Source organism: Nerophis lumbriciformis, linkage group LG17 (genome assembly GCF_033978685.3).
Source record: "Nerophis lumbriciformis linkage group LG17, RoL_Nlum_v2.1, whole genome shotgun sequence".
Lineage (NCBI taxonomy): Eukaryota > Metazoa > Chordata > Actinopteri > Syngnathiformes > Syngnathidae > Nerophis > Nerophis lumbriciformis.
The window spans coordinates 36,950,001-36,976,401 of record NC_084564.2 but is presented as its reverse complement, the minus strand read 5'-3'; the positions used below and the strand labels follow the sequence as shown (position 1 = coordinate 36,976,401).

General features: G+C 40.7%; 1 protein-coding gene across 5 annotated transcripts in view; it reads right to left on the bottom strand.

The window, feature by feature from the left end:
• lrfn1 (leucine rich repeat and fibronectin type III domain containing 1) overlaps nucleotides 1-26,401 on the bottom strand; it is a 706,779-nt gene that overhangs the window by 302,211 nt on the left and 378,167 nt on the right. The gene's annotated exons all lie outside the window — the stretch shown is intronic.

The window sequence follows — 26,401 nt, the reverse complement described above, 5'->3', positions numbered from 1 at the left end:
AGCTAGCTAGCCATGTCTTGAAGTACCTCTTCCTGAGGGCGTTTCAGCGTTATAACGTCACCTTTATCGTCACTTTATAGGCCAAAATGCGTCCACTCTAAGTACTCCGTGATTGTGCGCTGCCGAACATGCTCCTCCGCTCGTAAAACCAGCAATGTCACGACGTGACGACGACGCGCCATTATGCCGACAAAAAAAGGGGGTCGGTACTTTTTTGAGGCGGTATAGTACCTAATATGATTCATTAGTATCGCGGTACTATACTAGTGTCGATATACCGTACAACCCTAACCTGCTGTAAATGTCAGCCGACGTCACAAGGTCACCAAGGGGCAAACTTGCACAGACCAAAAAGGTATGGCAAATACTCAAAACTGACTTTTAATTTATGAAGAAAACATACAGTGGGAAAAATAAGTATAAGTGTAAGTCATACTTGCCAACCTTGAGACCTCCGATTTCGGGAGGTGAGGAGGGGGGGGGGGGGGGCGTGGTTGGGGGCGTGGTTAAGAGTGGAGGAGTATATTTACAGCTAGAATTCACCAAGTCAAGTATTTTATATATATATATATATATATATATATATATATATATATATATATATATATATATATATATATATATATATATAAATAAATATATATATATATATATATATATAAATAAATATATATATATATATATATATATATATAAGAAATACTTGACTTTCAGTGAATTCTAGCTATAAATATATATTTATTTTATTATATATATATACACACACACAAGTATATGTGTAAATAAATGAACACTGAAATTCAAGTATTTTTTATTTATATATATATATATATATATATATATATATATATATATATATATATATAAATAAAAGAAATACTTGAATTTCAGTGTTCATTTATTTACACATATACTTGTTGAGTTAAGGGTTGAATTGTCCATCCTTGTTCTATTCTCTGTCACTATTTTTCTAACCATGCTGAACACCCTCTCTGATGATGCATGATGCTGTGTGGCACGCACAAAAGTGCTTTCATCAAATGCACTAGATGGCAGTATTGTCCTGTTTAAGAGTGTCACAACATTGCTGTTTACGGCAGACAAACTACTTTACGGTAGACGAAAACGTGACTGCTGTTGTTGTGTGTTGTTACCGCGCTGGGAGGACGTTAATGAAACTGCCTAACAATAAACCCACATAAGAAACCAAGAACTCGTCCTCGATCATTCTACAGTTATAACGTGATTGGGCAGGCACGCCGTTTATATTGTGGGAAATTTCGGGAGATTTTCGGGAGATAATTTGTCCCGGGAGGTTTTCGGGAGAGGCGCTGAATTTCGGGAGTCTCCCGGAAAATCCGGGAGGGTTGGCAAGTATGGTGTAAGTAAACTTCCTTAAAAAGATATAAACAGTCCATTTTCAGGGTTATTTTAACAGAGCGACAGGGAAAAAACATGGTTAGTATAAATTATTTGACATTTGATCCATGACTAAAAATAGGTTTAGTACTTAGTACACAAATCTACTGTAAGATTTATTTATTTATTTTTTAGGTAGGAGGAATTTTGGTCCACTTCTCTCCAAATGCTGAAGGTTTTGAGGCTGTCACTTAGCAACTCCAAATGTCAGCTCCCTCCACAGGTTTTCTATGGGAGCAAAAGTCCCAAGACTACCTGGAAGGCCACTCCAGGATCTTGATGCCCTTCTTCTTGAGGCACTCCTTTGTTGCCGTGGCAATGCGTTTTGGGTCATTGTCATGCTCGCTATCGCAATCGCACAGAAAATGTGTCAGGTGAGCTGAAACCAGGCCTGGGACTATTTATCAATTAATAGTTTAATTAATCAATTTTTCACCTTTGGCTTTTTTTTTTTGCAAACAGGCTAAAAGAGGGTTCACTGTGTGCATCGCTGTTTGCACCTGAGGGCAGAATTAAATGAAAGGAGTGAACCCTCTTGTCAGTCATCCATAATATTTGGCTCTTTGGGAGTCTTGCTAATCGCAACTTGTTTACTCGAGGTAACAATAATTAGGAGGAAAAAAATATTGCAGAGTCAAAAGTCCGGTGTGGAAATATTTCGGCTTGGAACAAATGAGCGAGATGAAGATCAACAGAGATGAACAAGTATGCTCAATTTGTTGGAAAGTGTTTAAAAAAAAACAAAAAAACAACTGGGGAAACAACTGCACTTCAAGATGTTCAGAATTTAGTCAAGTTCTATTTTATATTTAATTTCCTAATTTAACTTAAGAGTCAATTTTTTATTTAATTTTGTTTGTTTACCTATTTAGAAGAAGTTATTGAACAGTCAACTACAATGGTTAAAAAACCCCACAACGGATCGATACAGCGTCCGCATTACTGAAGACGCCGCACCGATCCGTTGTGGTGAAGAAGGAGCTGAGCCGAAAGGCAAAGCTCTCAACTTACCGGTCGATCTACGTTCCCATCCTCACCTATGGTCATGAGCTTTGTGTTATGACCGAAAGGACAAGATCACGGGTACAAGCGGCCGAAATGAGTTTCCTCCGCCGGGTGGCGGGGCTCTCCCTTAGAGATAGGGTGAGAAGCTCTGTCATCCGAGGGGAGCTCAAAGTAAAGCTGCTGCTCCTCCACATCGAGAGGAGCCAGATGAGGTGGTTCGGGCATCTGGTCAGGATGCCACCCGAGCACCTCCCTAGGGAGGTGTTTAGGGCACGTCCGACCGTTAGGAGGCCACGGGGAAGACCCAGGGCACGTTGGGAAGACTATGTCTCCCGGCTGGTCTGGGAACGCCTCGGGATCGCCCGGGAAGAGCTGGACGAAGTGGCTGGGGAGAGGGAAGTCTGGGCTTCCCTGCTTAGGATGCTGCCCCCGCGACCCGACCTCGGATAAGCGGAAGAAGATTGATGATGGATGATGAAAATTGATGTATTTGTAGATACTACTTGTCAGGTTTGTCACTGACAGTTCAGTTCGGTTTAGTTTTTGCCTGTCTTTGTTTCCGGTCAGCGCTCTTATTTTGGTTATTTCCTGATTATCTCCCTGAGTGCTTTGTCCCCTCAGCTGTGGCTGATTGGCACCTGGCCACACTTGGTGTCAATCAGCCAGCTGCTATTTGAACCTGCCTTTCTCTCCAGTCAGTGCTGGATTATTGTCACTACTACCTGTCATAGTACTTGTCGTTGTAGCTCTGTCTACTTTTGTTCACTCTGCTCATGTCATAGTTCCTTTGTGTTTTTGTTTCCTGTCGACAGTTAGCCTTTGTGCTATTTTAGTTCATAGCCAAGTTTGTTCTCTGCCTTGTGCGCGCCTTTTGTTTGTACCCTTTTGTTTGTTTTTTTGCTATAGTGTTAAATTAAATCATGTTTTCCTGGACAAAGCCTGCCATCTCTGCATCTTGGGGTTCGTCACCAACATACTCTGACACTACTAAGTTTTTTTGCTGTTTCTTTCTTTTTTTGTGGGGGGTGAGTGGTATGGTTGGGATATGAACAACAAATATTTTGACATTTAGGGCAAACAACAGATATATGATGTATGTGAATATGATGTAATGGACAGGAATGTCTGATGCTGGATGTCAATAAAAAGAAAATGAAAAAAAAAAAAAAAGTTTGCTTTACGAAAAACTATTATTATTACTATTTTATTCGGTATATGCAACTCAAAAAAATTATGTTGGTTGTTGACTTCTTCCTTTTTGTGCTACCAAACGTGACGCACTGTGCAGAATGTGCAGTTTTCGGCAACACTAGACAACTCGTCATCATCATCACCACTGCAAAGCAGAATAATTAAATTGTGCAAGAGTGTGTATTACCACGTAATTAGCATGGTACCACCAGCACACGGTTTAATCTAACAGATCTGGGCATTTTCCAGCGTGCAACTAATCCATGTACACAACACACTTAATTTGACGCCATTCTAATTATATCATTTGCATCTAGTGGGCAATACAAACACATGTAATCTCCATTTACACCTATGCACATGATATGTGGCGTTACTTTGCAAGATTAGCAGACATTTGTTTATCCGCCTGCTACAAAGCCGGGGAGATTGCGTCGTGAGCGACATGTAGCCGTTTTGTTCTGACGGCGTGCGCTTCGCCACGGCCATTTCTCGACGCGCACGTCGAACAAAGAAGGGGTTGCGGCCCCCATGTTTAATTACACCGCCCTGAGGGAAAAGAAATGCCAGAGACGCCAACAAAACACATCAAAACAGACATTTGCAATGAAGAGTCTCATTTCAAACAGTCAAAAAATGCATGTTTTGATGTGCAGGGTGTGCTCTGAGGGAGGAACATAGTCATTTGGAAAAAACATTCGACATTGTTTTGCTTTGGGTGGATGATAACAGGAGGAAAAAAAGATGCATTGTGTTAAATTACTGTTGTCCTTACTTCACACGTGTTCCACAGCTATGGCCCCAATCAAGGTTATCCACAACCACCAATCAACGTGAATTTGGGATTTTATGTATTGAGTTTTTGAATACAACACATTTTCTGAGGTTGTCAATCAAGCTGGAGGCCATAAACACCAACATGATATCAAAAGAAGGCTTGAAATACCTTGAGTTGGATGTTGTGAGCCTGTGTCGTGTGTTAGTTTCCCCATGTAAATCTATTTGCTGCAATAAACAAACCTCTGCATCAGTGACGTGCGGTGAGGTTGATGGCTGGTGAGGCACTGACTTCATCACAGTCAGATTTACAAACATATGAACCCTAAAGAGTATCTTATTCACCATTTGATTGGCAGCAGTTAACGGGTTATGTTTAAAAGCTCATACCAGCATTTTTCCCTGCTTGGCACTCAGCATCAAGGGTTGGAATTCAATATGTTTTTTGTTAAAGTTGGGCCTGAGCTGGCAAAAAAAATCCCAATTAATGATGTACAGCCTATGGAACTTATTGGAAAAAATCCTTACTCGATGTTCCTTACTCCGACTGTCGAAAAGGAAGTTTTAGAGATTATTCATAAAAGCAAGAACAAAACATCACGTGACATTTATGACCTCGACATGAGGACGGTCCGGAATGTAGCGGAAGAAATCATCAAACCATTCACATACATCTGCAATTTATCTTTTCAACTTGGACAATTTCCTTCACAAATGAAACTCTCAAAAGTCATCCCCATCTTCAAATCTGGAGACAAACACCACTTCACAAATTACCGGCCCGTCTCCCTTCTGCCACAGTTGTCAAACATTTTGGAAAAATTATTTGAAAATAGACTTCGTGGCTTCATTGAAAAACACACATTATTATCTGATTGTCAATATGGGTTCCGACAAAATAGGTCAACTTCATTAGCTTTAAGTGATCTAATAGAGAACATTACTAATGGTATCGAGAAAAACAAATTTGTTTTAGGAATTTTTATTGACCTGCAAAAGGCTTTCGATACCATTGATCACCAGATTTTGGTAAACAAACTGGAAAACTATGGCATAAGGGGAGTGGCAGGGAAATGGCTGAAGAGCTACTTGAATGAGAGACAGCAGATTGTTCAGATCGACCAACATCAATCTACACTCATGAACATAACCTGTGGAGTCCCCCAGGGGTCGATACTGGGACCCACACTATTTATAATGTATATCAATGAAATATGTAAAGTATCAACACTGCTGAAGTTCATCCTCTTTGCTGACGACACAACCATTACATGTGCAGGTGACGACGTTAAGCAACTTCTGGCCTCTGTAACTGAGGAGATGATCAAGTTAAAAACTTGGTTTAATACCAACAAATTGTCTCTCAATTTAAAGAAGACCAAAATCATGCTCTTTAGCAATCGCAAAAGTGAAATACCCATCAGGATTGTTATCGATGATACACCAATAGAATATGTTCAACAAAATTCATTCTTAGGAGTAGTAATAGATGAAAATATATCATGGAAGCCTCATATAAATTACCTGAGGACAAAAGTTGCTAAATGTGTTGGAATGATGAGGAGATCATGTCATTTATTGAACACCAATGCTCTGCTTTTATTGTATCATTCATTTATTATGTCATATCTAAACTATTGTGTTGAAGTCTGGGGAAATTGTTATAAATCCCATTTACAGCCTTTAGTCACTCTGCAGAAAAAGGCCATTAGGATTGTGTCCAATGTTCACTACTTACATCATTCAAATCCACTATTCATGGAGTTAAAGCAACTTAAACTGCACGATGTGATCAATTTTAAAACTGCTCAAATTATGTTTAGGGCATCCCAAAACTCTCTACCATCCAATATACAAAACCTATTCCAGGATAGAGATGCTCATCATAGTTACAGTCTAAGAGGAAACAACAAATTATATTTGCCTAAATTTAGAACAACTTTAAAATCAATGTGCATTTCAGTGCGTGGAGTCAGTCTGTGGAACAACTTAGGGGACGAGTTAAAAACCTGTTCTAACATGATTACATTTAAAAGACTGTTTAAAAAAGAAGTACTGAAGAAGTACGAGGAGGAAAGAGAGTGATGCCCTAAGCACAGAGCGATGGGAGAGAGGTGTATGGTCAGAGAGTGTTTGGGCCTGTGTGTGTGTGTATGTGTGTGTGTGTGTGTGTGTGTGTGTGTGTGTGTGTGTGTGTGTGTGTGTGTGTGTGTGTGTGTGTGTGTTTTGTCTCGTCTTGTCTTGTTTTATAGTAACAGTGGTACTATTGTATTGTTAGTGTACAGGAGCTTTTCTTGTTTTTGTTTGTATAGTATTGTTCTTGTATTATATTGTTTATGTTAAATGTGGAATGAGTGAGAGGGGTTGGGATATTATAAGCATTTGCTTCATCCAACCCCTTTTCAAGCCTTGCATAAATGTCCCTGCCAAAATGTTTAAAAAAAAAAAAAAAAGGTGTGTGTTGTACTGTGCAGGTTTGAAATAAATAATTCAATCAATCAAAAATTGGGGGTTAAATCACCAAAAATTATTCCCGGGCGCGGCGCCGCTGCTGCCCACTGCTCCCCTCACCTCCCAGGGGGTGAACAAGGGGATGGGTCAAATGCAGACGACAAATTTCACCACACCTAGTGTGTGTGTGACAATCATTGCTACTTTAACTTAACTTTAACTTTACACATACAAACTGTAGCACACAAAAAAGCACATTTAATAAAAAAAACGTTATTATGGTCTTACCTTTACTTATAAATGAAGTCCACGCGCCGCAACTAAAGCCCTCGCTTAAACTTTCCACGTGCAAGATTGAATCTATTTAAAAAAAAGTGTAACCGAGGGTTTATAAATGTCGCCTATACTGTATGAAACTACAAAATAACAAACACGGAGGCTCCAGTTTACACGAGGACCACTTTATTTACCTTCTTTCAAAAACCTCCGCTCCACTCCGTGTCACATCACTTCCGCTCTTAGCGCCTTCAAAATAAGAGCTCAAGACATATACTGTATAACAGCGCATAACAGGAACTTAACATCACAAAGAGGAAAGCCCATGAAAATAGGTTACAAAAGTTATTTAATAAGAAGCCAAAAAGTGCAAAAACAATAATGTTCGTGTTGGAGGAGTTGTGAATTAGATACACCTGCAGTCTGCAGGTGTACCTAATGTTGTGTCCCTGCAGTCATTCACAACTCCTCCAACACGAACATTATTGTTTTTGCACTTTTTGGCTTCTTATGAAATAACTTTTTTAAATAGATTCAATCTTGCACGTGGAAAGTTTAAGTGTGGGCTTTAGTTGATATAACAATTATACGGCGGGGGTGCAGGAGGCGGGGTTACTGGAGCCTCAGCCAGTGCGTCTTTTGCAGCCGTTTTATGTTCGCTCAGCACAAGAAATACGTTACACACATACAGTTGTTGACAAAATACACTGTACATTATATACCTCAGCTAACTAAACTATGGAAATGTATAATATAGTTCATATAGCAATACAGTCGCACTGCACATCAGGCCAGCAGTTAGCCGAGTCCGGAATCCATGTTAAGGCACTGAGTGACGTGCCTCAACTGGCTGCTGATCACCACACCGTCTCTTCTCAGTATTTGAACGGCAAATGTGAAAATTCAGCGATTTTGAATAAAAATAATCTAAAACTGATGAAGTTAAATGGAAAATAACTTTATAGTATAATCACTGGATACATAACAATTTAATTATTTTTTTTTCTTTTTACATTTTTTTTCTTCCCATGATGGCAGGTGAGGCCCCGCCTCACCTGCCTCTAGTGACTGCACGTCACTGCTCTGCATGATATTCAAACTTTTTGAGTTCCGCCCGTATGTTACAACATGTTTATCGTATTTTTCGGACTATAAGGCACATGTCAAAAAAATTGTATGTCAATTATCAAAAAACGTTCCGTTCTCTAAGTTACCAGTGAACAGACAAAAGGCTGTCTTTGTTGCACCAAGCCAAAGGCTTGTAAAATTCCATTGTGTACGATGGGAGGAGACAAGAGGGGTTATCTATTTTGATCCAGGACCAGTCCAAGCCCGAGGCGTCTTTTTCTTTTGTGTTAACGTGACCGAAAACAATGGCTGTCTACATACCCCCCATTCCTTTAAAAACAGCTGTTGTTTTATGTAAACAGGGAAAGTCCAAATAAAAAGAGGTGGCGTATCGCCAGAGCGTGCTGGAGACTGTGCAAGAGTACAGCCCAGATATTTCTCCTCATATAGAGCCAAATTGAATTCTGTCTCCGTTTAATTCCTTGCTTCTTGTCTCGTTTAATAGATGGCATCAGTGTTTGAACCTGACAGCGCACTTAAAATCCTTTAAGTTTCTCTGAAATCGACAGTGCACCTTATAACCCGGTGCGCCTAATGTACGGAATAATTCTGGTTGTGCTTACCGACCTCGAAGCAATTTTATTTGGTACATGGTGTAATGATAAGTGTGACCAGTAGATGGCAGTCACACATAAGAGATACGTGTAGACTGCAATATGACTCCAGTAAACAACACCAAAATGTTATGTGTTCCATTGAAAATATAGAACATTAAACACGGCGCTCCAAAATATATCAAAATGTTTTAGTACGACTTTGGTAAGCTATGAATCCGCACCGCTTGATGGATTGTACTGTGCTCAACATACGAGTATTATTATGGTGTGTGTATAAGGTAAGACATTATCTGGTGTTTTGTTTCATAATATTATCCAAAAGCAACTTTTCTTACCTTCTGGTACCTGCCGATCTGTATTTGGGATTTGGGTAAGTCCTGAAAATTTGCGCAAGTCCGCTTTTGTAGTCCATGCCGACGACGTAGTCGATACGTTTTTTCTTTTTCTCTATCTTCGTGTTATGGGACATTCATCCTCCGCTGTTGCCATTTCTAATATAAAGTAGTGTAAAGTTCTTACTTATATCTGTCAGTAGACTCGCCATGAAAGCCCTAAAACATACCGGTGTAGTGAGTTTATATTATTCACCCAAGGAACTTTAGTTATTAGAGAGTTCCGGTCGGACGTTTTTTCGCGGGACACATTTCCGGCCTTCTTGTTGTTTCCGGATGAGGAGATGCTGCTCCGTTATTAAAGTCTGAATGTCATTAAAACATTCAGACGGTGTAGCGTGCAAGGACGCTACACCGTCTGAAGATGACGGCGAAAAGACGCTGCCGAAGGTGAGCCACGTAAATAAGACCGCCCACAAAACGGCGCATCCGGAAGAGACTGTCAGAAAGCAGCTTGAAGATGATCTGTAAAACATCAACTATGCAACATTTTGACCAAAGAACTACCATTACATGTTATGTAGACCACAAGTAAGTGTACTATAATAGTATGACTCCTTTCATGCGCCTTATAATCCGGTGCGATATGAAAACAGATCGAAGATAGACCATTGATCGGCAGTGCACCTTATAATCCAGTGCACCCTAAGGTCCGGAAAATACGATAACCATTAAAAATACAACCCACGTAAAACACAGAGACAAGGGACGATTCCCTGGTTGACGCAAATCGTTCCAATTTGGCTCAAAGGCAATTTCGACGGAATCTGGCTTCTAATTGTGACAAACTCAGACATGTTAGTTAATCTAGGCCAGGCCTGGGCAATTATTTTGACTCGGGGGGCCAAATTTAGAGAACAAAATGTGTCTGGGGGCCGGTATATCTATATTTAAGAACACTAATGTCTGATTGAATGCTAAAAATGTTATGACAGACCGCCTGAAAAAACGGAACGACAATTTAAATTATTTTACTGAATGAGACACCCAGAATGTACATGAAAATAAAGAATGTGGGATTTACAATATTAACTATGGAGGATAAAACACTGAATATTGACAACTTATGAACGTCACACCCCTTCTCCATCCACATATTTTACAATCAAGCGAAACACAACAAAAATGCAACAAACACAGTGAAATATGAACGCGAAGGGTAAAAAAAACCCCACCTACAATCTGATATATCTGATACATCACTAAGCTTTAGAACTTTGTTGTAAAAATCTTCTTCCGCATCTGTCCCTGACACCCGCATTTCAGGCTCCCCACCCACACTGCTTGGTGCCTCGTCTGAGCTGCTGTGACTTAGATTACCCTTGTAACTAATTAGATAACCATAGTAACTAATTAGTTCACCATAGTAACTAGTATATCATGCAAAAGCGCAGATTCCAACCATTGAAATACTTTGTATAGTTGAAGACTTACGGTCATTTGAAAACATCACTGCACTTCATGACGGAAGCTACAGTTTACATCTTCCATCCATCCATCCATCTTCTTCCGCTTATCCGAGGTCTGCAGGGAAGCCCAGACTTCCCTCTCCCCAGCCACTTCATGCAGCTCTTCCCGAGGGATCCCGAGGCGTTCCCAGGCCAGCCAGGAGACATAGTCTTCCCAACATGTCCTGGGTCTTCCCCGTGGCCTCTTACCGGTAGGACGTGCCCTAAACACCTCCCTAGGGAGGCGTTCGGGTGGCATCCTGACCAGATGCCCGAACCACCTCATCTGGCTCCTCTCGATGTGGAGGAGCAGCGGCTTTACTTTGAGCTCCTCCCGGATGGCAGAGCTTCTCACCCTATCTCTAAGGGAGAGGCCCGCGACCCGGCGGAGGAAACTCATTTCGGCCGCTTGTACCCGTGATCTTGTCCTTTCGGTCACAACCCAAAGCTCACGACCATAGGTGAGGATGGGAACGTAGATCGACCGGTAAATTGAGAGCTTTGCCTTCCGGCTCAGCTCCTTCTTCACCGCAACGGATCGATACAGCGTCCGCATTACTGAAGACGCCGCACCGATCCGCCTGTTGATCTCACGATCCACTCTTCCCTCACTCGTGAACAAGACTCCAAGGTACTTGAACTCCTCCACTTGGGGCAGGGTCTCCTCCCCAACCCGGAGATGGCACTCCACCGTTTTCCCGGGCAAGAACCGTGGACTCGGACTTGGAGGTGCTGATTTCCATCTTGAAGATCTAAAAAAAATTTGGGGGAATGTCCGGCGGGCCAGGTTGAAAAGCTTAACGAGCCGCATGCGTCCCCCGGGTCTTATTTTGCCCAGGTCTGATCTAGGCTCTTGAACCACTATTGGTGCGAGCTGGAAATCGCGCTTTTGAACTAACAAAACACCCTTATACTCTATATATGACTGTGATTACCGGTATATTTTGTGCCATTAGTTTTGCACCAAAACACAATAAAGATAATGTGTTGATTAATCAATAGACTACATCCCTTACAAACACAAGAACATGCATTTTGGTGTAAATAATCTCAGGGGAGATAAATTACAGAGAATCCAATACTAATTGAAAAAAAAACGCTCTGTTGATTTCATTAAGAAGCTATGTATATCCAGGTGAAAACATCGGCAAGTACAATGGTTGCTTTATTGCTCATATTGCGGACCATTAACTTGCTATTTTAAACCCTTGTCGGATTAGCTGATGCAGCCCATTTCTGCTTCCCCGTGCGGCGCTGTAGGCAGACACTCCCACTGTGCATAAAAGCATCCTGCCAGCCTGTCAACGCTGCGATCAATTTCCTCTCATGGTGCCTCACTATGTAAACCTTAGCCCTAGGAAAACAATCTGGTTCAATATCAGCTACTTGGGACATTGGTGCCAAGTACAAAGCATATTTTTTGTAATCGCCAGCAGATCAACTATAAATCTGCCTCCCATGTGACAAAAATGTGTTCTCACAGAAATATCAAGGGAAACCGCACAACAACCTTTGAGCTTATTCTAGGTACTGAACCCAAAAATGACAACTCCCGCCCCGACATTGCCAAAATCAACATGACTATGTCCACAATAACAAAATCTAAACTTAAAAGTCCACATTTTGATACTAGTTGGAGTCGACTCTAGGAGGCACCACTCCAGCCACACTCCACCCTTCGTCAACGGCACATCAGTGGAGATCGTAAGCAGCACCAAGTTCCGGGAGGTGCAGATAGCTTGTGACGACCGGGTCGCATCGTGATACGAGGTTTGTTCTCCCAGGATGCAAATGGACTTCGGACACAGCGTGCAGGTAGGAAATGATCTATTTTAAAAATAAATCAGACGGGAACAAAGAAAAACGTGCTCATAGCACGGAAGGCAAAACTAAAGGGGCTAGCGTTGGAGCTTGCAAGTCAACTGTTGCAAAAAGGAAATTAGCAAGCCAGCCCGAGTGAGGCCAGGGCATAGACTAAATAGCCCTCTGATTAGTGCCCGGGCAACAGGTGAGCGTCCCGAACACTAACCAGAGGCAGGTGAGTGCAATCTGCCGTCATGGCAACTGAAACAAACAAACTCAAGAGGTACTGAAATCACAAGTGACTCGAAAACATAAACAGACCATGATCCGGGCAGCGGATCATAACATAACTGACAATATGACCTGGTCCCTACACAGTGGAGCTCTGGTAAAAAGAGCTCAGCAGCGCATGCACTTTTTGAGTCGGACGAAAAGAGCACAGCTCCCTCCACCCCATTCTCACCACATTCTACAGAGGCACTATAGAGAGCCTACTGACCAACTGCATCTCTGTCTGGACTGGAGCCTGCAGTGCCTCAGACTGGGAGTCTCTACAGAGAGTGGCGAGGACGGCGGAAAAGACCATCAGGACTCCTCTTCCTCCTATCCAGGAAATCGCAAAAAGCTGCTGCCTGACCAGGGCTCAGAAAATCTGCAGAGACTCCTCCCACCCCCACCAAGGACTGTTTTCACTGCTGGACTCTAGAAAGAGGTTCCACAGCCTCCGTAGCAGAACCTCCAGGGTCTGGAACAGCTTCTTCCCTCCATACGACTCTTGAACGCATCATAATAATATTTATATCTGCACCTTATTGCTCTTTTATCCTGCACTACAACCAGCTAATGCAACATCTATTCGTTCTTATCTGTACTGTAAAGTTCAAATTTGAATGACAATAAAAGGAAGTCTAAGTCTCTAAGTTGTGTCGACTACCTTGTATTCTTCTTGCAATCTCTGTGTGACGTTGCCAGGAAATTTGTTGATTAAAGTTCAAGTTAAAGTACCACTGATAGTCCCACACACTCACCCTCTGCATTTGACCCATCCCCTTGTTCCACCCCCTTGGAGGTTAGGGGAGCAGTAAGCAGCAGCGGTGGCCATGGTCGGGAATCATTTTGGTGATTTAACCCCCAATTCCAACCCTTGATGCTGAGTGATGTCAGCTACTCCTGAACCGTTGCACAAAAGAGTGAACATGTAGATAAAACATGCATGTCTTCTCTCAAAAATACACCACATGTAGGCAATGTAACTAAAATGTCAAGTTTAACCCCGTAAATTTGGACTGACTTGAAATTCCTTACACGGCTCGATGCATTTTAGAAAACACCCGCTGTAACTTTAGGATGTTCAACCATATCACCGCTAAAATTGGTACATCCTTTTGTAGGACTGACAAGCGCATGTCTGTAAAACTTGAGCAAGGTCAGATGAAGTTGCCACAAATGATTGGAGGATGTGGGAAGAACTGTGGACACTCTTGTGATAACATGGGACTGTCTGCCCCGCAGGATGAATTTTGAGGATCAGTCATAGACATTTTAGAATGAAAAGCAAATGTTATTTTCACTTACATACAAAACATTCTAACTTGGATTGTTTCCCTAGCTCCGAGACTCTCCCGAAGGACAGTGCGGCGAAGACACAAAAAACTCCCTTGTCTCTTATGGACACACACTTGTTGTTGACTTTGGACTGACTAGCGACTGCACGACATCAAGGCCGCTGAATAGAGACATGTGGCAGGCTTACACACACATGCATCCACAAAAATATAAGCCACCCCCAATCCAACGCCCTTGACGCAAACCCTTTAGGGGTGATGGACGGATGGGCAGCGCCTGAAGAGCTGCAGCCTGTCACCGTGGCCTCCACTCCCCCCCCTCTGTTGCAAATCTCGAGATGTTGTAATGTGTATATGTACTTTGCTATGGAGGTTTTTTTCCCACTCCAGACTGGGCCCCCTTAGAGGCCTACAGAAATGTGATTTCCTTATTTAAACGGGGATAGCAGGTTCATTCTATGTGTCATACTTGATCATTTTGCGATATTGCCATATTTTTGCTGAAAAGATTTAGTAGAGAACATTGACGATAAAGTTCGCAACTTTTGGTCGCTGATAAAAAAAAGCCTTGCCTGTACCGGAAGTAGCAGACGATATGCGCGTGACGTCACAGGTTGTGGAGCTCCTCACATCCGCACATTGTTTACAATCATGGCCACCAGCAGCGAGAGCGATTCGGACCGAGAAAGCGACGATTTCCCCATTAATTTGAGCGAGGATGAAAGATTTGTGGATGCATTTTTAAGCTAAAATGCATCCGTTCTCCCTTTTTTGTCTACACACGGTGTCTGCTTTTGAGTACTCTGTGATTGTGCGCTGCCGAACATGCTCTTCTGCTCGTTAACCCAGCAATGTCACGATGTGATGGGAACCGGTACTTTTCAAACAGAGTATAGTACCGTTTTTGATTCAATACTACCGCGATACTATACTAGTACCGGTATACCGTACAACCCTAGTGTGTTGACAGTTAAGTTTGCTGTAATGTTGTGTTTGGATTAAAAAATAGATTGTTGAGCCATGACTCCCTTGTTAGGTGTCTAAGTTCAACGTGTGCATTTCTATTACTAAAATAGGGACTTTTGTTCGAGGCTAGAACCAATTATTTATGTTTACATTGATTCTTATGGGGAACTCTGTTTCACTATACCGGGGGTCAGCAACCCGCGGCTCTTTAGTGCCACCCTAGTGAAATGATTGAAAATGGAAAAAGATGGGGGGGGGGGCGGGGGGGGGGGGCGGGGGGGGGGGACTAATGTTTTTGTTTTAGTATGTTTTTTGTTTGAGGACAAACATGACACAAACCTTCCCAATTGTTAGAACTACCACTGTTTAATAATAATAATAATAATACCTGGGATTTATATAGCGCTTTTCTAAGTACCCAAAGTCGCTTTACATGTACTGTTTAATATGTTTAATGTGTGTATGCTTCACTGATGAGACTATTTGGTGAACATCGTTTTGTCCTACTAATTTCGGCGGTTCTTGAACTCACCATAGTGTGGACTGTGACGCAACAGTTTGTTTACATGTAAAATCTTCCACTCCTTTGTCTCCTTTTGTCCACCAAACGTTTTATACTGTGCGTGGATGCACAAAGGTGAGCTTTGTTGATGTTGTTGACTTGTTGGAGTGCCAATCAGGCATATTTGGTCAGTGCATGACAGCAAGCTAATTCATGCTAACAAGCTATTTAGGCTAACTGTATGTACATATTGCATCATTATGCCTCATTTGTGGGTATATTTGAGCTCATTTAATATCCTTTACTTGTATAATTCAGTTTTGCATGTCTCATGACACATTATACGTATGTAATATTGGCTGCATTTCAGATAGTTGTTTGTGCGCCATGTTGTTCCAGACCACAGCAAACATTACCTAGCTTGCCAAAGATTGTAATAAATCAATTAAAAGAAAACAGCCTGCCATTTCCTTTAACTTTGGCCAATAAAAGCCAGTAATTTCCAGGAGTTATCTCACCTTCTGAGTAGCCTCTGATTCACTAATGGTTTCTAATGTTGTAAAAATGTGTAGAATAAATATTACATTTCAACATTTCTGTCAACAAAGATTTGCTTCAGCCTGCGACACATAGTCATTTTGATAGTAGGCTATTATAGCTAATATAGACATTACGTCATTTGTTGCCTTCATTATAAGACTTATATAAGACTTTTAATTTTTTGTGGCTCCGGACAGATTTGTTTTTTGTATTGTTGGTCCAATGTGGCTCTTTCGACGTTTTGGGTTGCAAACCCCTGCATTATACAAACTTTTGGGTTTCGAACCATGAAGTGAATGGAGGTTGCACTGTACATACCCCGTAGCCGAGCTTCATGTAACATAACTTCCCGTTTTACAGCTCTAAGTATACCATCTGGAAGTCTCTCCAGAGAGTGGTGAGGACGGCGGAAAAGATCATCAGGACTCCTCTTCCTCCTATCCAGGAGATCGCAAAAAGCCGCTGCCTGACCAGGGCTCAGGAAATCTGCAAAGACTCCTCCCACCCCCACCAAGGACTGTTTTCACTGCTGGACTCTAGAAAGAGGTTCCGCAGCCTCCGAAGCAGAACCTCCGGGTTCTGTAACAGCTTCTTCCCTCAGGCCGTAAGACTCTTGAACGCATCATAATTAAATTATCCCCTCAACTCCCCCCAAAATGGATTAACTCGCTGGAATAAAAAAGACAATATAACATACATCCATAAACGTGGACGCATGTGGAAAAGTCATACTTGCCAACCCTCCCGAATTTTCCGGGAGACTCCCGAAATTCAGTGCCTCTCCCGAAAACCTCCCGGGACAAATATTCTCCCGAAAATCTCCCGATTTTCAGCCGGAGCTGGAGGTCACGCCCCCTACAGCTCCATGCGGACCTGAGTGAGGAGGGAGGACAACTGGGTGACAAGAAATAAATCATCCAGACTAGAGATCAATTGTATTATTATGTTTATCTTACCTACAAATAAATATATTTATTAATAATAAAAAAAACACCTAAATACATTTTTACTATATTTTGCTAAATACATCAAAATTAATTGTATTTTTTCTGACTCCTCATTACATCCAGGCATTAGAATTATACATTAAAATAAACATATTTGAAATAATTAATTTTAAATTATCCTAATAATTCATTTAAAATGACCATATTTAATTATTAAAATAATTGCTTGTTTATCAAAGACTTTAGCATTAACATAACATTTTGAAGCTCCCAGAAGCCAAGTTATGTTATATTCCTTAATATTTATTTATGCAAGTTTGAAGTATCAATTATCTAAACACAGTTTTGTTTGCATATTTTCAGGATATATATATATATATATATATATATATATATATATATATATATATATATATATATATATATATGTATATATGAAATACTTGACTTGGTGAATTCTAGTTGTCAATATACTCCTCCCCTCTTAACCACGCCCCTAACCACGCCCTGCCCCACCCCCGACCACGCCCCCACCCCCCACCTCCCGAAATCGGAGGTCTCAAGGTTGGCAAGTATGGGAAAAGTGCAATATATTTATCTGTACAGTAATCTATTTATTTATTTATATATATTTATATATATTTATTTATTTTTTATATTATTTATATTTATATATATATATTTATTCATATATGCACCTTATTGCTTTTTTATCCTGCACTACCATGAGCTTATGTAACGAAATTTCGTTCTTATCTGTGCTGTAAAGTTCAAATTTGAATGACAATAAAAAGGAAGTCTAAGTCTAAGTCTATCTTGTCACCAGCTGACGCAATCCTGACAAAAGGACGAAATGATGAAACGGCAAGTAACGAGCACGCATTGTGTTATGAAAACATCTTCAAAAACATTCCGTCCTCTGAGGGGTCGCAGTGAAGTAATGCACATGTGGCACCATCGCGTGCCGAATGCCATAAGGGTTGCAGCTGCATGTGGACGTCTGATATTTCCTTTGACTACTGCCTTAGCGCTGGGTCCGTATAGAACACTGCAAAAAGTCAGTGTTCAAAAACAAGGAAAAAAAATACAAAAATTAGGGGTATTTTATTTGAACTAAGCAAAATTATCTGCCAATAGAACAAGATAATTCGGTAAAGTAAAATTAGCTAACCTCAATGAACCTAAAAATACCTTAAAATGAGTATATTCTCATTAATAACAAGTGCACTTTTCTTGGTAGACAAAAAAAAGGAGACCTTTTTGCTCAATATGTTGAAAAATATTCTTAAATGAAGTAAATGCTAGTGCCATTATCTTGACATAATGATATGATTTTTTTTTTCATGCTTGAAATAAGAAATTATTACTTTAAAAAAAAGTAGTTTTATACTTGTGAGTGTTGATGACACAGCTTTGCAACAGTTGATATTCTAGTTTCAAGCATGTTTTACTCAATATAGGTCATAACATCTCAACAACAAGCTGTAATATCTTATTGAGATCATTTAGGACCAAAACCCTTAAAGGCCTACTGAAATGCGATTTTCTTATTTAAACGGGGACAGCAGGTCCATTCTATGTGTCATACTTGATCATTTCGCGATATTGCCATATTTTTGCTGAACGGATTTAGTAGAGAACATCGACGATAAAGTTCGCAACTGATAAAAAAGCCTTGCCTGTACCGGAAGTAGCAGACGATATGCGCGTGACGTCACAGGTTGTGGAGCTCCTCACATCTGCACATTGTTTACAATCATGGCCACCAGCAGCGAGAGCGATTCGGACCGAGAAAGCGACGATTTCCCCATTAATTTGAGCGAGGATGAAAAATTCGTGGATGAGGAAAGTGAGAGTGAAGGACTAGAGGGCAGTGGGAGCGATTCAGATAGGGAAGATGCTGTGAGAGGCGGGTGGGACCTGATATTCAGCTGGGAATGACTAAAACAGTAAATAAACACAAGACATATATATACTCTATTAGCCACAACACAACCAGGCTTATATTTAATATGCCACAAATTAATCCCGCATAACAAACACCTCCCCCCTCCCGTCCATATAACCAACTCAAACACCTGCGCAACACACTCAATCCCACAGCCCAAAGTACCGTTCACCTTCCCAAAGTTCATACAGCCCATATATTTCCCCAAAGTCCCCAAAGTTACGTACGTGACGTGCACACAGCGGCACGCACGTACGGCCAAGCGATCAAATGTTTGGAAGCGTACTCACGGTACCGCGTCTGCGCATCCAACTCAAAGTCCTCCTGGTAAGAGTCTCTGTTGTCCCAGTTCTCCACAGGCCAATGGTAAAGCTCGACTGTCATCTTCCGGGAATGTAAACAATGAAACACCGGCCGTGTTTGTGTTGCTGCAGCCGGCCGCAATACACCGCTTCCCACCTACAGCTTTCTTATTTGCTGTCTCCATTGTTCATTGAACAAATTGCAAAAGATTCGCCAACACAGATGTCCAGAATACTGTGGATTTTTGCGATGAAAACAGACGACTTAATAGCTGGCCACCATGCTGTCCCAAAATGTCCTCTACAATCTGTGACGTCACGCGCAGGCGTCATCATACCGAGACGTTTTCAGCAGGATATTTTGTGCGAAATTTAAAATTGCACTGGCCGTATTGGCATGTGTTGCAATGTTAAGATTTCATCATTAATATATAAACTATCAGACTGCGTGGTCGGTAGTAGTGGGTTTCAGTAGGCCTTTAAAACAAGTAAAACACTCTAACATAAAATCTGCTTAGTGAGAAGAAGTATCTTATCAGACAGAAAATAAGCAAATCTCACCCTTATTTGAGATATTTCATCTTACTTAGATTTTCGTTTTTGCAGTGAAGAGAGGTTTCGGGGAAAGAAAAAAAAAAAGAATACAAGCAAATAATCAGATTTCATCTCCTGACATTCACAACTTTATCAAACCATCTCTCAGATGACTCCCCCATCTGTGTTCACAGCATAGCCATCGCTCCTCAGAGGGAGCTTTTCCCTGTTGGGAGGAGAAATTAAATCTGCAGGAGGAGGAGGAGGAGAAGAAGAAGAAGAAGAAGAAGAAGGGGTAGGAGACGACGCTGCCGGCGTGGCCGCCGGGTGGCAAAGCGGCAGCTCTGATAATGGGAGCCCACTCCCACTTGCACGGCCCCTGAGGCCAGCCGAGCCCTGCCTATGTGAGCCCACAGCTATCGGTGTCACACTGTGTGGGGACATGGCAGGCTGAATCATGTGACGAGGTGAGGCCAAGCGGATGGAACAGTTCTGGCTGCGTGCAGTACACATTCTCAAGGGACCATACTATAACTAGGATATGCATTAGAGTAGTCAGTGTTCAGCTTGTACAGAAGTGTATATTTACACTAGTGTGCCGTGAGATACAGTCTGCAAATTATAGTCTGCAAATGATGTGTTGTTGTTGAGTGTCGGGACTGTCTAGAGTTCGGCAGAGTAACCGTGTAATACTCTTCCATATCAGTAGGTGGCAGCCGGTAGCTAATTGCTTTGTACCGTATTTTTCGGAGTATAAGTCGCACCGGAGTATAAGTCGCACTGGCCAAAAATGTATAATACAGAAGGAAAAAAACATATATAAGTCGCACTGAAGTATAAGTCACATTTTTTGGGGACATTTATTTCATACTTGCCAACCTTGAGACCTCCGATTTCGGGAGGTGGGAGGCGGGGGGCGTGGTCGGGGGTGGGGCGGGTGGCATGGTTGGGGGCGTGGTTAAGATATATATATATATATAAGAAATACTTGACTTTCAGTGAATTCTAGCTATATATATATATATATATATATATATATATATATATATATATATTTTATTAGACATATATATAAATAAATAAAATAAATACTTGAATTTCAGTGTTCATTTATTTACACATATACACACACATAACACTCATCTACTCATTGTTGAGTTAAGGGTTGAATTGTCCATCCTTGTTCTATTCTCTGTCACTATTTCAGAACACACAAATTATACAAATATACACTATAAAATCAATAAGAAAACGGGAGCTCTAATTTGGAGTCTGAATGAGGATCAGAAGTTCCTATATAAACATTGCGCACTCATATCGCCTTTTTGTATTGATTACTGCAGCTGTGCACTGGATTCATTCACAAATACAAACTACAACTCACAAACACTTTAGAGTTAGGCTCCACCATCAGAATGTGTACTTAAACTTATAAAGATCACATGGATATTATTCAGTGAGTTGATTCACCAAAACTAACCTGTTATACAGGAGGAAAAAGCACACAGGACGTTTCAATTGTTCACAGACTGGTCGCGCTCATCAGAATGACAAGACACTTCCGGTCTGCAGGTGATAGCATTCAATTGGGAAGAAACGCCCTACTGCCCCCTACTGACCAATGTGAATACTGATAAATGTGTAATGACAGCTCCAAAAACGAATTCAAACCACAAAATAAAATAAATAAATCAACACAAAAATGTGACACATTATGGGTGGGTCACATATGCATGTACAGTAGATGGCAGTATTGTCCTGTTTAAAAGTGTCACAACGTTGCTGTTTACGGCACACAAACTGCTTTACGGTAGACGAAAACTTGACTGCTGTTGTGTGTTGTTACCGCGCTGTGAGGACGTTAATGAAACTGCCTAACAATAAACCCACATAAGAAACCAAGAACTCGCCCTCGATCATTAGCTGTTTATATTGTGGGAAAGCAGACCTGAGAACAGGCTGTCAACACGTCACTCAGGTCCGCATGGAGCTGGAGGGGGCGTGGCCTCCGGCTCCGCCTGAATTTCGGGAGAAAATTTGTCCCGGGAGGTTTTCGGGAGAGGCGCTGAATTTCGGGAGTCTCCCGGAAAATCCGGGAGGGTTGGCAAGTATGATTTATTTGATAAAAGCCAACACTAAGAATAGACATTTGAAAAGCAATTCAAAATAAATAAAGAATAGTGAACAACAGGCTGAATAAGTGTACGTTATATGAGGCATAAATAACCAACTGGTATGTTAACGTAACATATTATGGTAAGAGTCATTCAAATAACTATAACATAAAGAACATGCTATACGTTTACCAAACAATTTGTCACTCCTAATTGCTAAATCCCATGAAATCTTATACGTCTAGTATCTTACGTGAATGAGATAAATACTATTATTTGATATTTTACGCTAACGTGTTAATAATTTCACACATAAGTCGCTCCTGAGAATAAGTCGCACCCCCGGCCAAACTATGAAAAAAAACTGCGACTTATAGTCCGAAAAATACGGTAGATGTCGGAAACAGCGGGAGGCAGGGTGCAGGTAAAAAGATGTCTAATGCTTAAACCGAAAAATAAACAAAAGGTGAGTGCCCCTGAAAAAAGGCATCGAAGCTTAGGGAAGGCTATGCAGAACGGAACTAAAACTATACTGGCTACAAAGTAAACAAAAACAGAATGCTGGACGACAGCAAAGACTTACTGTGGAGCAAAGACGGCGTCCGCGATGTACATTCGAACATGACGTGACAATCAACAATGTCCCCACAAAGAAGGATAAAACTGAAATATTCTTGATTGCTAAAACAAAGTAGATGCGGGAAATATCGCTCTAAGGAAGACATGAAACTGCTACAGGAAAATACCAAAAAAAGAGAAAAAGCCACTAAAATAGGAGCGCAAGACAAGAACTAAAACACTACACACAGGAAAACAGCAAAAAAATCCAAATAAGTCAGGGTGTGATGTGACAGGTGGTGACAGTACACCTACTTTGAGACAAGAGCTATAGTCATGGTTATGCTTTAAAGTCATATCCAACAATTGCGACAACGACTTTTTACTGTCAACTGAGTTTCATTTTTTAATGATTTCTGCTGGTGGTGTGCCTCTGCATTTTTTCAATGCAAAAAATGTGCCTTGGCTCTAAAAAGGTTGAAAAACACTGCGTTAGGGCAGTGTTTTTCTACCACTGTGCCGTGAAATACAGTGTGGTGTGCCGTGGGAGATTATATAATTTCACATAATTGGGTTAAAAAACTATTTTTTTGCAAACCAGTACTTATAATCCGCAAATAATGTGTTGTTGTTGAGTGTCTGTGCTGCCTAGAGCTTGGCAGAGTAACCGTGTAATACTCTTCCATATCAATAGGTGACAGCCGGTAGATAATTGCTTTGTAGATGTGGGAAACAGCGGGAGGCAGGGTGAAGGTAAAAAGGTGTCTAATGCTTAAACCAAAAATAAACAAAAGGTGAGTGCCCCTAAGAAAAGGCTTTGAAGCTTAGGGAAGGCTATGCGGAACGAAACTAAAACGGATCTGTTTACAAAGTAAACAAAAACAGAATGCTGGACGACAGCAAAGACTTACTGTGGAGCAAAGACGGCGTCCACAATGTACCCGCAAAGAAGGATTAAAAACAACTGAAATATTCTTGATTGCTAAAACAAAGTAGATGCGGTTAAAATATCGCTTAAAAAAAGACATGAAACTGCTACAGGAAAATACCCCAAAAAAGAGAAAAACGCCACCAAAATAGGAGCCCAAGACAATAACTAAAACACTACACACATGAAAACAGCAAAAAAGTCCAAATAAGTCAGGATGTGATGTGACAGGTGGTGACAGTACACCTACTTTGAGATAAGAGCTATAGTGATGCATGCTTGGTTATGGTTTAAAGTCATATCCAACAATTGCGACAACGACTTTTTACTGTCAACTGAGTTTCATTTTTTTAATGATTTCTGCTGGTGGCGTGCCCCCGTATTTTTTAAACGCAAAAAAATGTGCTTTGGCTCAAAAAAGGTTGAAAAACACTGGTCTAAATAGCTGGCGACAGCTGTGGGTAGCATGATAATAGTGTTTTGCCATGGTGGCATTGTGTGAGTGCTGCGCTTCATTGCAACAGGAATTTCATGTTTCACACTAAATATTCACTGTCAGGTGTAGGCAGGGGCGCCGAAAAGGGGGGGTAAAGGAGACGGATTCTAGGGGCCCATGATGGCGGGGGGCCCAGAGAGGCCCCTAATGATGATGAAATTATAATACAGAAAAAATAATGACACTGTGTTGGGGGCCCTGTAAAGATTATTTTCATGGGGCCCAAAATCCTTAACGGCGCCCCTGGGTGTAGGCACTTGTGTTGCCACCTACAGTCGTGGTCAAAAGTTTACATACACTTGTAAAGAACATAATGTCATGGCTGTCTTGAGTTTCTAATCATTTTAATTTTTACCTGATCATTTGTGTTTCATCTGACCACAGAACTTTCCTCCAGAAGGTCTTATCTTTGTCTATGTGATGTCAGATGAAACAAAAATTGAGCTGTTTGGCCACAATACCCAGGAATTTGTTTGGAGCAGAAAAGGTAAGGCCTTTAATCCCAGGAACACCATTCCTACCGTCAAGAATGGTGGTGATAGTATTATGCTCTGGGCCTGTTTTGCTGCCAATGGAACTGGTGCTTTAAATGGGACAATGAAAAAGGAGGATTACCTCCAAATTCTTCAGGACAACCTAAAATCATTAGCCCTGGCGCAGTTGGGTGTTCCAACAGGACAATGACCCAAGAAAACACGTCAACAGTGGTAAAGGAATGGCTAAATCAGGCTAGAACTAATGTTTTAGAATGGCCTTCCCAAAGTCCTGACTTAAACGTGTGGACAATGCTGAAGAAACAAGTCCATGTCAGAAAACCAACACATTTAGCTGAACTGCACCAATTTTGTCAAGAGGAGTGGTCAAAAATTCAAGCAGAAGCTTGTGGATGGCTAACAAAAGCGCCTTATTGCAGTGAAACTTGCCAAAGGACATGTAAGCAAATATTAACATTGTTGTATGTATACTTTTGACCCAGCACATTTGCTCACATTTTCAGTAAACCCATAATAATTTCATAAAAGAACCAAACTTCATGAATGTTTTTTTGTGCAATTTTTACGAATATACCTGCCATTTTTTATTGTACCAGAAATACGTGGCATAATATGAATTTTGTTTTATTTTTTCAAGAGTGTTATTGTTTAATCCAAGCTACCTTTGTTGATTAAATTATTTAAGGTAACCCTTTCATTTTCTCAAATATCGACAGTGCGCCTTATAACCCGGTGCGCCGAATGTACGGAATAACTGTGGTTGTGCTTACCGACCTCGAAGCAAATTTATTTGGTACATGGTGTAATGGTAAGTGTGAGCAGTAGATGGCAGTCACACATAAGAGATACATGTAGACTGCGATATGACGCCAGTAAACACCATCAAAACTTTAAACGTTCCATTGAAAATAAAGAACGTTACACACGGCACTCAAAAATCCGTCAAAATGTTTTAGTGCGACTTTGATGGATTGTCGGCCCATTACGGCTACCGTAGTCAGAGATACAAGTATTAGTATGGTGGACCGCAAAATTGCACCCATTAGCAGACAAATAATCTGGTGTTTTGTTTCACAATACTATGCAAAACCAACTTTCTTACCTTCTGGTACCTGCTGATGTGTATTTGGGATCTGCATAAGTCCTGAAAATTTGTGCACGTCCGCCACTGTAGTCCGTAGTCGATAAGCTTCTTATTTTTCTCTATATTGATGTTATGGCTGTTGCCATTTCTAATATAAAGTAGGGATGTCCGATAATGGCTTTTTGCCGATATCCGATATTGTCCAACTCTTTAATTACCGATACCGATATCAACCGATATAAACCGATATATACAGTCGTGGAATTAACCCATTATTATGCCTAATTTGGACAACCAGGTATGGTGAAGATAAGGTACTTTTTAAAAAAAAAATAAAAAAAAAATAAGATAAATAAATTAAAAACATTTTCTTGAATAAAAAAGAAAGTAAAACAATATAAAAACAGTTACATAGAAACTAGTAATTAATGAAAATGAGTAAAATTAACTGTTAAAGGTTAGTACTATTAGTGGACCAGCAGCACGCACAATCATGTGTGCTTACGGACTGTATCCCTTGCAGACTGTATTGATATATATTGATATATAATGTAGGAACCACAATATTAATAACAGAAAGAAACAACCCTTTTGTGTGAATGAGTGTAAATGGGGGAGGAAAGTTTTTTGGGTTGGTGCACTAATTGTAAGTGTATCTTGTGTTTCTTATGTTTTTTTAATTAAAAAAATAATAATAAAAAAAATTTAAAAAACGATACCGATAATGAAAAAGCCGATACCGATAATTTCCGATAATATATTTTAACGCATTTATCGGCCGATAATATCGGCATGCCGATATTATCGGACATCTCTAATATAAAGTAGTGTAAAGTACTAACTTATATATTTTTATGGAAGCGCTAAAAACATACCGGTGTAGTGAGTTTACATTATTCACCCAAGGAACTTTAGCTATTAGAGAGTTTTTCACGGGACACATTTCCCGCCTTGTTGTTGCACTAGCGAGCCACGG